Here is a 16,543-nt window from a genome sequence, read left to right as displayed (position 1 = left end):
AGCTGCTGCAACCGTCTCGGCTGCTGCAGCTGCCCTGTCGGCTACCGCAGACGCCCTCTCGGCAGAAGCGGACGTGCTCAATGCGGATGCGGCGGCACTCTCGGCGTAGGCGGCCGCGCTCTCAGCGCAGGGGGCGGCGCTCGGGGGGGACGTGGCCATTGTACGGGCCTTCACAAAGCGTTTCCACGGCATCATCTTTGCAAGAAGGGGGTGCGGGAGTGGGGATCGGGATTCGTGATTTCGAGGGTTGCCGGCACTAGAGTAGACGAGCCGGCGAAGCTTAAGGAGGGAGACTTAAATAGAGTGAGATATTTTTATCGCAATAGGTTCCTCGAAAACAACTTTGTGTGATGTTGTAGAAATTTTTAATTAGCTGTGAAAGACGAATTTGGAATAAAGTGCCAACGGATGGTGTTTTAAATTTTGGAAAATTTCAGGGGTCATTTGACCTTCTAAGACATTTAAGTGATTTTCTAGCCATTTAATGACCGTAATTGAAATTTGAACTACATGTACATGCAACAGCTAACCATAACGGTTTCAAAACTCATATTTCGTGTACATGTGTGCGATTTAATTCCATGTGCAGTAAATTGGAAGGAATTTTCAAACATATTGGTCTCACGGTTATGACACCATTAAGCATGGAGTGACATGGCATTTTAATTCCAAAAAAATCAGAAACACATGAAACCTTGGTTGACGTAATGACATGCCACCAAGATGCTGTGGTAAAAAAATTGGCATGTTTGACCAAAGTTTGGACACACACCCCTCACAAACCGGAGCAACTTACTAGAAGGCTCGTGGTTCCGAGAGGGAACAATGCATGTTTAATGAAGAACGAAAGATAGCTTCCTCTTACGGCCTCCAAATTTTTTTCTACGTCTAACATGCACTACTACAACTATAATGTAAAATTTTTGAAAATTCTAGGGGTCAATTGACCTTTTAAAGACATTTAAGTGATTTTCTAGCCATTTAATGACCGCAGTTTAAATTTGAACTACATCTACATGCAACGCCTAACCAAAACAGTTTGAAAAATCATATTTGTGTACTTGTGTGTGAGTTAATTCCATGTGCAGTAAACTAGAAGGAATTTTCAAACATATTTGTCTCACGACATGGACACATGCATGCATGTATATGTATGCATGGAGTGACATGGCATTTTCATTCCAAAAAAAATAGAAACAAAGGAAACCTTGGTTGATGTAATGTCATGCCACCAAGATGATGTGGTAAAGAAATTGGCATGTTTGACAAAAGTTTAGACACACACCCCTCACAAACCGGAGCAACTCGCTAGAAAGGTCGTGGTTCCGAGAGGGAACAATGCATGTTTGATGATGAACGGGAGATAGCTTCCTCTTATGGCCTTCAAATTTTTTCTACATCTAACGTGCAGTACTACAACTGTAATGTGAATTTTTTGAAATTTCTAGGGGTCATTTGACCTTTTAAACACATTTAAGTGATTTTCTAACCATTTAATGACCGTAATTCCAATTTGAACTACATCTACATGCAACGCCTAACCAAAACGGTTTGAAAAATCATATCTGTGTACTTGTTTGCAAGTTAATTCCATGTGCAGGAAATTAGAAGGAATTTTCAAACATATTGGTCTCACGACATGGACACATGCATACGTATGCATGGAGTGGCATGGCATTTTAATTCAAAAAATAGAAAAATGATCAGAAACAGATGAAACCTTGGTTGATGTAATTTCATGCCACCAAGATGACATGGTAAAGAAGTTGATATGTTTGACAAACATTTGGATACACACCCCGCACAAACCGAAGCAACTCGCTAGAAGGTTCGTGGTTCCGAGATGGAACAATGCATGTTTGATGACGAACGGGAGATAGCTTCCTCTTACGGCCTTGAAATTATTTCCTACGTTTAACGTGCACTAATACAACTGTCATGTGAAAATTTGGTAAATTTCAGGGATCATTTGACCTTTTAAAGACATTTAAGTGATTTTCTAACAATTTAATTACCGTAATTCAAATTTTAACTACATCTACATGCAACGCCTAACCATAACGGTTTGAGAAATCATATTTTTGTGTACTTGTGTGCGAGTTAATTCCATGTGCAGTAAATTAGAAGGAATTTTCAAACATATTGGTGTCAAGGCATGGGCACATGCATGGAGTGCATGCCATGAAATTTTAATTCCAAAAAATTTAAAAATGACCAGAAAAACATGAAACCTTGCTTGATTAAATTTCATGCCACCATGGTGATGTTCTAAAGAAATTGGCATGTTTGACGAACGTTTGGACACACACCCCTCACAAACCAGAGCAACTCGCTAGAAGGTTCGTGGTTCTGAGAGGGAACAATGCTTGTTTGCTGATGGACGGGAGATAGCTTCCTCTTACGGCCTTCAAATTTTTTCCCACGTTTAACGTGCACTAATACAACTGTCATGTGAAAATTTGGAAAATTTCAGGGGTCATTTGACCTTTTAAAGACATTTAAGTGATTTTCTAGCCATTTAATGACCGTAATTCAAATTTGAACTACATCTACATGCAACGCCTAAACAAAACAGTTTGAAAAATCATATTTGTGTACTTGTGTGTGAGTTAATTCCATGTGCAGTAAACTTGAAGGAATTTTCAAACATATTTGTCTCACGACATGGACACATGCATGCATGCATATGTATGCATGGAGTGACATGGCATTTTCATTCCAAAAAAAATTAGAAACAAATGAAACCTTGGTTGATGTAATGTCATGCCACCAAGATGATGTGGTAAAGAAATTGGCATGTTTGACGAAAGTTTGGACACACACCCCTCACAAACCGGAGCAACTCGCTAGAAAGGTCGTGGTTCCGAGAGGGAACAATGCATGTTTGATGATGAACGGGAGATAGCTTCCTCTTACGGCCTTCAAATTTTTTCTACATCTAACGTGCAGTACTACAACTGTAATGTGAATTTTTTGAAATTTCTAGGGGTCATTTGACCTTTTAAACACATTTAAGTGATTTTCTAACCATTTAAGGACCGTAATTCCAATTTGAACTACATCTACATGCAACGCCTAACCAAAACGGTTTGAAAAATCATATCTGTGTACTTGTGTGCGAGTTAATTCCATGTGCAGGAAATTAGAAGGAATTTTCAAACATATTGGTCTCACGACATGGACACATGCATATGTATGAATGGAGTGGCATGGCATTTTAATTCAAAAAATAGAAAAATGATCAGAAACAGATGAAACCTTGGTTGATGCAATGTCATGCCACCAAGATGACATGGTAAAGAAATTGATATGTTTGACGAACGTTTGGATACACACCCCTCACAAACCGAAGCAACTCGCTACAAGGTTCGTGGTTCCAAGATGGAACAATGCATGTTTGATGACGAACGGGAGGTAGCTTCCTCTTACGGCCATCAAATTATTTCCTACGTTTAACGTGCACTAATACAACTGTCATGTGAAAATTTGGTAAATTTCAGGGATCATTTGACCTTTTAAAGACATTTAAGTGATTTTCGAACAATTTAATGACCGTAATTCAAATTTTAACTACATCTACATGCAACGCCTGACCATAACGGTTTGAAAAATCATATTTTTGTGTACTTGTGTGCAAGTTAATTCCATGTGCAGTAAATTAGAAGGAATTTTCAAACATATTGGTGTCAAGGCATGGGCACATGAATGGAGTGCATGCCATGGAATTTTAATTCCAAAAAATTAAAAAATGACCAAAAAAACATGAAACCTTGCTTGATTAAATTTCATGCCACCAAGATGACGTTATAAAGAAATTGGCATGTTTGACGAACGTTTGGACACAAACCCCTCACAAACTAGAGCAACTCGCTAGAAAGTTCGTGGTTCTGAGAGGGAACAATGCTTGTTTGCTGACGGACGGGAGGTAGCTTCCTCCTACGGTCTTCAAAATTTTTTTCCTACGTTTAACGTGCACTAATGCAACTGTCATGTGAAAATTTGGAAAATTTCAGGGGTAATTTGACCTTTTGAAGACATTTAAGTGATTTTCTAACCATTTAATGACCGTAATTCAAATTTGAACTACATCTATATGCAACGCCTAAACAAAACGGTTTGAAAAATCATAATTTTGTGTTCTTGTGTGCGAGTTAATTCCATGTGCAGTAAATTAGAAGGAATTTTCAAACATATTGGTGTCAAGGCATGGGCACATGCATGGAGTGCCATGGCATTTTGATTCCAAAAATTAAGAAATGATCAGAAAAACACGAAACCTTGCATCTTTTAATGTCATGCCACCAAGACGATGTGGTAAAAGAAATTGGCATGTTTGACGAACGTTTGGACACACACCCCTCACAAACTGGAGCAACTCGCTAGAAGTTTCGTGGTTCCGAGAGGGAACAATGCATGTTTCATGATGAATGGGAGATAGCTTCCTCTTACGGACTTCAAATTTTTTTTCCTACATTTAATGTGCACTAATACAACTGTCATGTGAAAATCTGGAAATTATCAGGGGTCATTTGACCTCTTAAAGACATTTAAGTGATTTTATAACCATTTAATGACCATAATTCAAATTTGAACTACATCTACGTGCAACGCCTAACCAAAACAGTTTGAAAAATCATATTTTTTGTGCACTTGTGTGTGAGTTTATTCCATGTGCAGTAAATTAGAAGGATTTTCCAAACATATTGGTGTCAAGGCATGGACAGATGCATGAAGTGCATGCCATGGCATTTTAATTCCAAAAAATTAAAAAAATGATCAGAAAAACATGAAACCTTGATTTAATGTCATGCCACCAAGATGATGTGGTAAAAAAATTGGCCTTTTTGACGAAAGCTTGGGCACACACCCCTCACAAACCGGAGCAACTCACTAGAAGGTTCGTGGTTCTGAGAGGGAACAATGCTTGTTTGCTAACGGACGAGAGATAGCTTCCTCTTACGGCCTTCAAATTTTTTCTAAGTTTAACATGCACTAATACAACTGTCATGTGAAAATTTGTAAATTTTCAGGGGTCATTTGACCTTTTAAAGATATTTAAGTAATTTTGTAACCATTTAATGACCCTAATTCTAATTTGAACTACATCTACATGCTACGCCTAACCAAAACGGTTTGAAAAATCATATTTTTGTGTACTTGAGTGCGAGTTAAAAAATCATCAGACGGTTTAAATATCTGGTGGTCAAAAAAGAAATTTGAAGATCTGGCAAGACAACCGGCCCCCACACGATTGGCACTCTATCTCGCGGCTCGAGGTTTGGTAGGTGATTGGCGGGGATCATTAATCAGACACGGTTCTGTATTGGAAACCGTTAGCTATTATGTTCACACATGGATTTGCTGCAGGAATTGTGTGTAATTCAAACTACAGTACTCGTAAATTCCGGCGATCGGCGTGTGTACTGTCCCCGTCGATCTAGACTCCGGCCACCAATAAATACTACCTTGCTCACATCATCCCACCTGCATTCTCATCTACATCCTCCCCACGCTTGCCTTCTCTCTCTCTCCCTCAAATCTGTGCCATGACGCCGCCGGTCTGCCCAAGCACCGAAGAGGAGTCGCTGCCCCCCGAGGACGCTCACTCGATTAGCAGCGACGAGGACCCCTACGCGCCGCCTGATGAGGTTGCGACAGACCCCCCCCCCCAACTTTTGATTGGTTTTGGGGACAGTACAATCTTTGTCTGTGGAAGTTGCTGCCGCCGGCTGAGAAAGCCAGGCAAGTGGCATTCAAGAAGGAGATGGCGGACGAGGAAGCTAGGTATGAGGCGGCCTGTGAAGCCCGTGATGCCGCCTGGGAAAAGGAGGCGACAGAGCTTTGGGGGTGGGCGCGTCGTCGTGCCGAGGAGGTGTACGAAGACGGGTACTTCGCGAGGAAGTTCATAGGCACTGGGCGCCTCCTCGCTGCGTGGAGGTAGGCCGATAAGCTCCAGCATGCCACCGACGAGGAGCTTCGATGGGCGCCCAACGAAATGGCAAGATCGGCCGCGTGCGTTCGCCAGCAAGAGGTAGATCGGTACGTCAAGCGCTGCGAGGCGGAGGATTCGGAGTACTGCCTCCGCACTGGGAAGACGCCGCGCACCAGGGAGCTGCTGGCAAGGGGCTGCCGGAAAACTTGCACTAGGAGGGATTATTAGTTTTAGTATTGTTCGTTTTCAATTTTATGCATTGTACCTTCACTAGTAGAAAACAGGGCTTTGGTCTAGGACGGGTCAGCCCATTAGTCCCGGTTCAGTCCAGAACTGGGACCAATGGGGGCATTGGTCCCGGTTCGTGAGCCCAGGGGGCCGGCCGGGCCACGTGGGCCATTGGTCCCGGTTCATGTGGACCTTTTGGTCCCGGTTGGTGGGATGAACCGGGACCAATGGGCCTCGCTCCTGGCCCACAACCATTGGTCCCGGTTCGTGCCTCAAACCGTTAAACATTTTCAAAATCCTCAAAAACCTAATAGAAAAAAGTTACGGGGCTTTTAAGATCTAGAGTGAAAAAAATCGAAAAAAATTCAAACAGTGGGCAAACTGTGGTCAAACAATGGTCAAACTAATTATTCTAGAATATTAGTGTTACTAAATAATTATTTCTGTTATTTCAATTTTGGTCAAATCTGGTCAAACTGTGGTCAAACTGTGGTCAAACAATGGTCAAACTAATTATTCTAGAAATATTAGTGTTACTAAATAATTATTGTTATTTAAAACAATAGTTTCAAAATAAAACTACGAAATGTGTCACTTCATGCTCAAGCAAAATTCCTGAAGGTTAATAGGATTGACATCTTAGTATTGTCAGGAAAACAACAAGTGCAGACTTGGAGCGAGGGAGAATATAACCCGGATGTAAAGCGTTCTCAGGCTGGGGGAGTGGGAGGATGGGTGAACGTTCGGGAAGTTAGATGATTTGGAATGATGAGAGGTGATTAGAGGATAAATTGAGAAGTGGTGAGGGGTGGTGATTACAGACTAGAGGTTAAAATAATTCAGAAATTTGAAAATAAAAATATCAAAAAAAATTCAAAAAAAAAATTCAATAAAAAATTCATAAAATTTCCTTTAGTCCCGGTTGGTGTTACCAACCGAGACTAAAGGTGGAGCTCCACGTGGCCGCGCCCTTTAGTCCCGGTTTTGGATTGAACCGGGACTAAAGGGTTAGGCATTAGTACCGACCCTTTAGTCCCGGTTCCAGAACCGGGACTAAAGGCCCTTATGAACCGGGACAACAGGCCCTTTTTCTACCAGTGCTTGTAGTTAACTATCATCACGTATATGTGATGATATTATATATATATATATATATATATATAGAGAGAGAGAGAGAGAGAGTAACACTATTCTAATCCCAGGATTAGAATAGTTATTCGAATCACGGCGCTCCCACGGGATGTGATGTTTCAGAACTCCGCAAAACAAAATAGACCGCCTCATTTCCATGGGCGCAGCCCCACCCCTGTGCCCCTCGCACCACCCCACCCCCGTCTGACTCCGGCCACCTACTGCCACCGCCAACGAGCGGATCCAGCGCCGCGCCAGGTCCAGCCGCCCCTTCTTCACCAGTGCGTCGTCGCCCCGCCGCCTGCGCCATCTTCCCCAGTGTGTTGTCGCCATCTTCCAAGAGCGCCCCCCTGTCCATGGCTCCCGCCGCTGGTCTCCTCCTGCAATCCCACCGCCACACTGCTGCTACCGTCCACCGGACCCGGCTGCCACTCCGTCACACGCCTCCGATCCGGCCGCGGCGGTGCCCCCACACTACTAGGGAAAGCCCTATACATAGAATCTTATCAGCAGTGCGCTTTAAAATAAGGCGCTGCTGCTACGTAGCAATAGCGCGTGCAAACAAAACTCGCTACTGAAATATATATAGCAGTAGCGCGCCCGCTCTAAGGCGCGCTACTGCTATAATTCCCACGACGCCGCCGTGAGGCTAGTTCTAGCAGCAGCGCGTTAGCATGAAGAGCGCTACTGCTACGGATCATAGCAGCAGCGCGTTTCACCAATAAGTGCTATCCTCTCCCACCCCCACTGTCCTCTCTATCCGATCCACTCACACTCACACACTCACTGGATCTCCGCCTTAACCCCCCGCACCGGTCCTCCCCCGTCGCCCCTCCTCCCTCTGTGCTGCCGTCACCTTCTCCTCCTCGCTGGACTCGGTACCGGCCTCCTCCTCTGTCCTCCCTCCACTCGCCACTGGCCGGCCCCTCCTCGCTCCACTTTCCTCCTCTGTCCTCCCTCCCCTCGCCGCCGGCCGGCCCCTCCTCGCCCCGCCATCCTCCTCCGTCCTACTCTCTTCTCCCTCCTCGAGTCGCCCCTCCTTCTCCCTCCTCCCTACTACATTTTGATTTAGTAGGCTAGTTCATATGCAACATTTTGATTTAGTTGATTTAGTAGGCTAGTTGATTTAGTAGATTTAGAACATCTATCTATCTATATCTATACCTATACTAATTACAGACTCCCAAGTAATTACCACGTTAATCAGAAATTACTAACTGTTCATCTGGTGGGACCGAATTATTATGGTGTAGATTGAGTCATAGAAAAAGCCAAATCCTTTCTTGGTCGTTCGTGGAATCAGAATCCTAAAAGAAAACTCCTACCTCTCAATCTATCTAAAAGTCCTTGGTCTCTTTTCTCAGTTTTGAAAATATAAGTAAAAACTACCTCCACGGTCTCCTTTCTTCATACGCTGGACAACCTCTTCGCTCATCTACTCCTTGAGAGATCGTTAATTTCTATTTGCCCTACTCGCTGAATCAGATTCATCCGATCGGTCGCATTGTATCTATAGGATCGTTAATTTCTATTTGCCCTACCCTATATCCACGTTCATCTACTCCTTGAGAGATCGCCTCTGCCTACCCCGCTGCTTTCTTGGCCCCTATGAAAGGGCTCCGTCACGCTGGCCGTGCTTCTGGCCGAGGTCTCCGTCGCCTCTTCCCTGTGTCTATCACCTCTCTTCGCAACCAGTCTAGGTTTTCTATTCTCTTGGTCAAGGTCTCCGTCAACTCTTCATGCGCTGTCACTTCTGGCCGTAGCCAGCACAGGCCAACGCTGGACACAGTGACCAACAAGTATGTATGTCTTGGTTGGGTAAGAATCTGATGTATTGTGCACTTTTGTCAAGTTAGTTTGCTATATATTCACTCGAATGAGGATGTTTGAACATGCCTATACCCTACACCCTACCATTGGTTGGGGCAGATTCGATGCGTTTGTGTTGACAAAAAACTGCATGCAGCCTAATCTCCCAAAGAGAAATTTTATCATAGGTGTGGTGTCCTTAGATCTGTAAGAAATAATACTTATGTGTAGAACCAATAGGATGTAGTTGTGCTGTCACACTGAAATACATGATTCTGTAGTAGATTTTGTGCATGAGTGTGTGACACTTGCGATTAATATCTGGAATCTCTGCACAACAAACCATATGTGTGTGATATCTATCATGTTCCAGAGGTGAAAATAGGAGCATATAATCTTCACTTAATCAAATCATCCCTACATTGGACAGATAAACAATAGAAAGAGAACTCAGTATGATCTATTTTTATTTCATGTCAAGATATAGAAAACGGACAATGATGCAAAATAACTACGACACACATACTATATTCATTGGTTTACTTTTTGCCTGCTGCATTGAGATATTTGTAGGCTTCGGGCTGCTCTATGAATAATCACATTGCTCAACATCCTTTAGTATTCTGGCCTATTAGTATCTACTGATTATTGCTCCATTTGGTTTTCTCCTTACCTTTTACTAGCTTTGTCATCAGTTAAGCAGATGAACTGCACCAGTCTGCGCAGCTTATCCAATAACTCTATACACAAGAATATGGAGAATTGTCATCACTTAGAATACAAAGGTTCTGTTCACATATGCTCTCCATGACATGTCAAAGCATATTTGGAAACAATTGTAGCACCAGATTTATATGTGTCACTGAGCGAGTGTTGACCAGTAGCCTCCCATGAATTAAGATGTGCTCTTAAATTTTTAATCTTTTGGAACAATGATGTGCTATGATTCCACTAGATTTTCAACTTTTGCAAACATACAGTACACGTTCATAAATCAGGAGCCAATCACTTTTGCCCTGAGGTCCAATTTCTGTTTGCAGTTGTTGCGTGCATTACGTCCTTCTTAATAAGATGTTCAAATAAACCGGATGTGACTCTAACTTGCATATTGTTCATAGCTCTGAATGATACAATTTCACTCTCCTAACAAGCAAGGGAATCATCTTACAAGGTTATATATATAATTAAAATAGGTACATGACAAATGTCTACATGCTGGACGTAGGAAGGAACTCCCTGCCCAAGTTATGCTATCTAATGCTAAAGCTAACATTTTCAGCTACACCTTCTACGTATTTGCTTCGATTATTATCTGGTATATCACTTGGTATTTTTGTATTTCCCAATAATTATCATGTTTCTTTGTCATTTAATTTAAATATTCCATTTTGGATTAAAGAACTCCATGTATGCTTAGCTACATGTTCCTAAATAAAATTGTTCCTATAGCTTCTATTTTATTTCATGCTTGGGTGCACTGAAATATAATTAGGGAGATGGTTCTTTTGTCAATTAATCTGACTATAGGTATATTTCTTTATCTAACTTACATATTCATTGTCGGGTCCTACATGTGTTGTACTACTTTGTCAGACAATGGTTTCTAATGTTGATGCATTGCTAATGTACTTATTTACATTTTGTTTCAGAGATGGCCCTTTGAAATTTTGTTTTAATAGACGACTGATTTTTAATACCTTTTTGTGGATATTTTACTTGATAATAATAACCAGTCAAACTGATTGAAATTCATAAGTATCTAGAGATAGTAATTGCCTAATATAGTTATTGAAATATTTTAAATGCTTTAAATTCATGAGGTTGTATCGGCTATGGACACATCTAGATGCTATGGGTGCATAGCTATCTTCTTATTTATGCTGATATAAACTAATGTCTCCTTCGCTTTCTGCAGACCTTTTTTCTTATATTTGATATATTTCAGATGGTAAACAAATGAACATGTGGAGTCGCCAGATAATTTTCCTATCATGATGATTCTACTTTTTTGTGGCTAACTTTCCGGAGATTTTTGATTTGTAGCTCATGGAGTTCGGTAAAGATCATAGTACATTAAAGTTAAGGCTCTTGCAATACATTAGAGAGTGCAGTAGTTGACAAAAAATGAGAGAGTGAAATTCTTTGTCAATATATTTATGTCACTTTGCAACAATATATGAGAATGTATTTCCTTTGACATCTTTTAGCATGACACGTAAATACGTTTTATATGTAGTATATATCCTAACCTTGATTATTTTTCAGAATTTCATCTGTGATTAACTTATTACTTCTCTAAGATAACCTATTACACACATTTTGCCTTACAGTAAGCAAATGTTTGATGATTTCAATAATAATGATTTATAGGTGAATTTCTATATTTGTATATTTTAAATATGTAAAAAAATTGTACCCAATTCATTGTTAATATCTTGATGTGTTCCCAAAATATACTAGCCCGTGCGGATGCACGGGTTGAGACTAGTTTTGATTTAGTTTATTTAGTAGGCTAGTTGATTTAGTTGATTTAGAACATTTTGATTTAGTTGATTTAGTAGGCTAGTTGATTTAGAACATTTTGATTTAGTTGATTTAGTAGGCTAGTTGATTTAGTTGATTTAGAACATTTTCATTTAGTTGATTCAGTATGCTAGTGGATTTAGTAGGCTAGTTGATTTAGTTGATTTAGTATGCACCATTTTATTGTTATTTTTTTTGTACATGGATAGGTAGATGCTTTTGTTTTTTGTAATAAGTTATTTTTTTGCCAAAATGTAGGTGCCAATTTTGTTAAATTTGCCACTTGTTTTTTAATCAATTATCTTAGGCAATAGGGGCCAAATTAGATGAAATGTCTTGGTAGGTGGTACCCTGATTTGGTAGATATTTGTGAAAAGGTTTTTCGGCAATAGGTGCCACCGAAATGCTTTGGTAGGTGGTACCTTGTCATCCAATATGTTACTAGATCTTAGGATTATAATTGTCCATCAAATTTCTTCTCGTGGAAGAAGAATCAAATTGCTTCTCGCGGAAGAAGAACCAAATCTTATTAGGCAAAATTTGCCATTTGCCTACTAGTTGTTGGTTCTATTCTAGAAGGTGTTAATAAGCTATGAAAATATCACATGCTACTGTTTTTCTCTCCTGTGAAGTGGATCGTTAATCCTTTGCTCATATTGCTTTAGGAAAATTGCGCCACCACCACCGCCACTATGTCGATTGTGCAAGTCAAGGTGCGCCAGCAGCCTTGCAACTGGGAAGCTGTTTGGAATCTACTTCCATCCGAGTTTTCTTCATGCGGCGGTAAGAAATTAGATGAAATGTAACAACTATTTTATTTTTAGTGTTGGCATTACTGCATTGTGTCATTTTTCTTTTTTTACACAGATCGTCCCATGCAATGTGAGGTTGAAATTCAACAAGCTGATAGGAGACACTGTGACATTTGAGGCTCCTGGGGGGCCGTACACTATGGAGGTCGAGAAAGGACGCAGTATGTCGCAGATTGGAGGAGATGGATGGGCTTGTTTCCTCGCCTGCATGCATCTTACTGGTGGTGAGTTGATCAGCTTCTCCTTCAGAGCAGAAAGACCCAAGCTGGCTGTCATTTATCTCAACCTGGTGGAAGATGATGAAGATGACGAAGATGACGAAGATGATGAAGATAATGAGGAACCACTCGATGAAGATGATGAGAACCCACTTCATGAAGCCATCGTAGCTCAAAGAATGATGCTGAGCGAGGAGGAGGTGTGCAATCTATGGGACATAATTCCGCCACGTGATGACTTTGTCGGGGTGCCATTTGTGACCCGCCTGACAAGTACCATGGTCGATCGGCATGAAATGGTATGTTATACTAACTGTAGTAATTTGATGATATATATATGTGCTTTATTGTTATACTTACAAATGCAAATTATCCGATGATATGCTTAGTGAATCCGATGATATGCTTAGTGCAGAGTCCAATGATATGCTTTGTGCAATCTAGTCGATGATATGCTTTAGTGTAGAGTCTGATCACATGCTTATTATTGTAGAATCAAAGGAACTATTAATAGTGTAGATAATCCGTAAATACTTCTTAGATAATCCATATGTTTTATTGTGGTACTGTGTCTTTTGATAGTGTAGAAATCTAGACTTAATAGAAATATATTTCCAAGAGTATGTTCGAGGCTATTTATTAATTGATATGTTTTTCTTATCCAGAAATTGCCAAAGAACCTATATGTGAGTTGTGGTATCGAGCCTGATGAAGAAGGCTCAGCTGGACTATGCCTTACCGCAAGGGGCTTCGTCACCACCTGTACTTACCGCATGGACACAGACGGTCGCACACACTTAAACTCGGTTGGGTGGAAGAGATTCCTCGTTGGCAACAATCTTCGTCTTGGACAGGCCATCCTAATTACAATCAGGAACACCCACCGCCCAGGCTTGAGGATGATGATCGTCGTCGATATCATCTAGAACTACATATGTGTGTGTGGCTATATCATCTAAAACTACATATGATGATCGTCGTCGATATCATTTAGAACTACATATGATGATCATCGTCGATATCATCTAGAACTACATATGATGATCGTCGTCGATATCACCTAGTACTGCTTGAGGATGCATGTTGAGTATATATGAAATTGTTATCTAGTACAAACTCGGTTCCAAATTACTCCGTGTGGTTTTAGTTCAAATTTGAACTAAAACCACGACGAGTAATTTGGAACCGAGGGAGTACTACCTAGTACCTATAATACTTTATGAAATTGATATCTAGTAGTACCTAGTATTTGGAAATTGTAGTTTAGTGAAGCTGAAACAGGGTAGGAAGCCGGGGGAAATGATGTAAGATATAGCAGTAGCGTGGGGCTAGGAAATTGCTACATCTAATTAATAGTAGCGCGTTCCGGAAAAGCGCTACTGATATAGTCAATAGTAGTAGCGCGGGTACAGACCACACTACTACTAACAGTTAGCTGTAGCGCCTTATTGGTAGCGCGGCTGCCCGCGCTGCTGATAGCCTCAAAACCCGCGCTACTACTAGGGTTTTCCCTAGTAGTGCCACCGCGGGATCCGACCGACGCCCCCAACGCGGGATCCGGCCGCCGCGATGTCACTGTCCATCGCCCAGTGGTGTAGTGCGGCGCACGCTTACCACCCCTACGGCGCGCCCCTCCCGTCCGGCGCGAACTTCATTCCCGTCCCGCGTGACCTTCCTTCTACGCCGCCGTGACCTTCCCTCCCCTTCGGTGCGGCCTGCCCTCTGCTCCGACGCGGCCTCCTACTCCTCCTCCACAGCTCCATCCCCACCCTCCCTCCCCCGAACTACTTCCTCCTGCCTACTCCCTGCATCGTCCTCCTTCTCTCGTCTAATGGTTTACTGCTCTATGCTTCGACCCGTTCTCTCTTCTCCTTCTCTATTTTGTGGTCTACTGCTCTATGCCAAGGAATCCCGGTCCACGACAATGACACCTTTTGTATCGACGTCACTTTGTCTCTAAAAATTGTTAATCATTTGCTAACTACTGCTACGATGCTAGGCGTGTTTCGGGGTGCAAGGATGTGACACATTAGTATTTCTGTTTGATTCCCAACCTTTTGGACTCGGTGACAATATGCACCTGCACACGATGCTTTATTCTGCTGTAGATTTGCCTGACTGAAAGTGCTCTCGTATCAGAGCCGCCCTGTCAGTTCAGCTTGTGCTGCTTATGTTTCTAGGCACAAAAATGCCTTTCGCCTTCGCAGGCTTTTGTCACTAGTGGCAGATACTATTGCCGCCATATGAGGCGTAGGATTATTATTTTTGCTTTCCAGCCCATATGGATTGGTGAGTTCTTTGTAGGCTGCTACTTCTCCAGAGCTATACCATCTGAGTGCATACATGCACTTGATGTTGATCAGCCCGGGGATTCATTTCATTTCAAAAACTCGCCCTGGCCTAAACCCAATACAAAAGGTTAGATATTTATTACAAAACCACAAAATTTAGTAAACAAAAACCCAAGTTCAAAGTTAAAAACATAGAGCGGTTTAAAATTTGTAAAAACACCATGTGTGTCTGCGATGACAGTAGATGGATGGGACCGATGGACACAGACGGCGACCACCGGTGCACTCACAGCCGTGTTTGGAATGTAGCGACGACCTAACCAGACCTTCCGCCGGCATCAGCAATCTTCCTTCTCTTCATGTTCATCAATGCGCGCCGCCGTCCACTTGTGACGCTCCACCCGCTAGTGTTAAAGAGAAACAGTATTATACAAGAGAAGTTCATGTATTACTACCCATGGGAAACTTTTTTATGAGAATTGACGCCAATTTTCCTATTGTTTTTGCAGACCTTGGATTCAAGAGAAAAATGTGTATAAAAAGGGTGATTTCGAAAGTTCACGTGTAACGAACATCGAAGTTCAAACCAAAAAAATGTAAATAAAAAGAACATGGAATTCAAAGAATAAAAACTATGGAGTTTCATAAAAAAATAGCATGTGAAGTTCATGTTTCAGAAATTCCGAAGTTCACGAGTAGTACATACAGAAGAAAAATCAGCAAATGAGGTTTTAGTATCTAAAAGTCAAATTTGGAAGGTCAAAAATTTGAGCAAGAAGTTCAAATAAAAAAAAGTACTTCAAAAATCTTTATAACGGATTTTCCCCGTTTATAAAAAAAGTCAAAGAAGTCCAAATTAAAAAAGAGGATAATTTCAAAAGATTTTATAAAAACAAATTTCCCCCATTCAATAAAAACTAGAAGTTCAAATTAAAATAACGATGTGGTTTCACTGCTTATATAAAAAAAGGATTTTCCCCCTTACTAACCAATAAAACTAAGAAGTTCAAGTTTAAAAAATGGTGAACTTCGATGTCTATGAAAAATTCAGATGTTTCACATTATTAAAAATAAAACCAAGATGTTCAAATTTTTAAAACAAGGAAGTTCAAAAAAATTCATTTTCCTCGTTACTAAAGAATAAAACCAATAAATTCAAGGTTTAAAACCAAGGAAGTTCAAATTAAAATAACAGTAAAACCACACATTCTCGTTACTAAAGAATAAAACTAATAAGTTTGAATTAAAATAAGGGAACAACTAAAAATGTTTAAAAAGATTTTCCTTGTTTTTTTAGAAAACTAGAATTTTCCCCGATACTACAGATCAAACCAAGAAGACAAATTCGATGTTTATTTTAAAATCAAACCCAATTCTTTACTCTAAGTAATAAAATATGTGAAGTTCAAATTAAAATAAACTAAGAAGTTCAAAATATATTAATCCCTAGGATTTATAAGCTCAAAAAACAAAAACAAAAAACAATGCCATTTTGGGCATTTTCCCCAATACTAAAGATTAAAATCAAGAAGTTCAATTCAAATAAATGGAGTAGTTAAATGTATGTACAAAAACTCAGGTTTCCTAGTTACTAGAGAA

The sequence above is a fragment of the Triticum dicoccoides genome, chromosome 2A (genome assembly GCF_002162155.2).
Source record: "Triticum dicoccoides isolate Atlit2015 ecotype Zavitan chromosome 2A, WEW_v2.0, whole genome shotgun sequence".
Taxonomy (NCBI): domain Eukaryota; kingdom Viridiplantae; phylum Streptophyta; class Magnoliopsida; order Poales; family Poaceae; genus Triticum; species Triticum dicoccoides.
The sequence above is the reverse complement of the archived record's forward strand: the minus strand, read 5'-3'. Positions refer to the sequence as shown.